Here is a 1,196-nt window from a genome sequence, read left to right as displayed (position 1 = left end):
CCCCCTTTTTTTTTTTGCCTCCTTGTTGCCCTGCTCTGAAGCAGGATTGCAATATCAGAATGGCATCATGAGCAGGAATGCTAGGGAACCTGTGCTGCACTAGGCAGGCTGACTAATCTCCCTTTAAATAATCTCCCTTTAAACAGTCTGGAAGCACTCGAGTGAGCTTCTGTTTCAGGAGCCATAAGAACACAGCCGCAACTGTGGTATATATAAATAGCCAGATCCATGCTGGTAAGTAGTGAACAGCACAGTTATCTGTTCAAGGAAGGTCTTCCTATTTTCTTCATGTTCTTGCATGGATAGCTGCGATCAAATTCTGATAACGTTTCTGTATAGTAGCGGTGCTGCTGCCTTTTCTCAGACTGCCATGTCATCAGTGACAGTAAGGAGCAAGCAGCTACCATTTGGAGATAGACTTCTATCTCCAGTGGCTTTGCATCTGAGTGGCAATGGGGCTGTGGCTTGCTGGGGTCTGTACAGCTGGCTTTAGCTAAAACAGTGCAGTTCTCACACCCTTTTGATCAGTGCTGTGAGTTCAAAAATATCACTGATATTTATAGCATCTGGAAGGTGAAAGCAAGGAATATTTGAATACTTGCTGCCTAGCTATGGATCTGGATACAGCATAATGTGATGGTCCTGTCTGAGGAAGATGAACTTAGCTTATCTGTGCTGTCCTAACTCGGTAATCAGCACTGTTTAAAAAAAAAAAAATGTTAACCAAGTCTATGTTAGTTATGCTGGCTAATATAATCTTTTTCTCTTGTAATATGGAAGAGTGGAAACTATTCTCCAGGTAGGTATGTGCACTCTGCAGCAGCAAAGCAATCTTCAATTTGCCTCCATCTGGTCCTGAATTACCAAGACAGCCTTCAAACATAAGGATGTGATACATGGCCAATAGCCACTCCAGTGCTTTCCAAGATTTAGGTAAATAGGAGATCCTCAACAAAGAGCACAGCAAGTCTTGCCTCAGCCGAGGTAGGAGGCATTTGAATGTCTTACTCATAGTGTATTGTCATCTTCTCCCTGCCATCCTACCCACTCAATGCGTCAGAGATCTAAGGCTTGATTTTTTTTTTAACCATTTTTTAAAATGTTTTTTTTTCTCGCCCCGCCCTGCTGAGCAGAGGATATTCAGGCCTTCAGTTTCTGGTGCATCATGTCAGAGAGCCTTTTTTCTCCCTGCCCCC

General features: G+C 43.3%; 1 protein-coding gene across 3 annotated transcripts in view; it reads left to right on the top strand.

Annotated features, from left to right (window-relative positions):
• NEU2 (neuraminidase 2) overlaps positions 1–1,196 on the top strand; it is a 36,201-nt gene that overhangs the window by 31,101 nt on the left and 3,904 nt on the right. Inside the window, exon 1 of one of the 3 annotated variants that reach the window (XM_019473405.1) lies at positions 172–234. The exons of the other annotated variants lie outside the window; for them this stretch is intronic. The gene's annotated coding sequence lies outside the window, so the exon portion shown is untranslated. Of the gene's footprint in view, positions 1–171; positions 235–1,196 lie in introns of those variants that run through there. 3 annotated transcript variants of the gene reach the window in all.

Source organism: Aptenodytes forsteri, unplaced genomic scaffold (genome assembly GCF_000699145.1).
Source record: "Aptenodytes forsteri isolate BGI_AS27 unplaced genomic scaffold, ASM69914v1 Scaffold278, whole genome shotgun sequence".
In the NCBI taxonomy this organism is placed as follows: domain Eukaryota; kingdom Metazoa; phylum Chordata; class Aves; order Sphenisciformes; family Spheniscidae; genus Aptenodytes; species Aptenodytes forsteri.
Note: the sequence above shows the minus strand (reverse complement) of the source record. Positions and strands in the feature narration are given on the sequence as shown.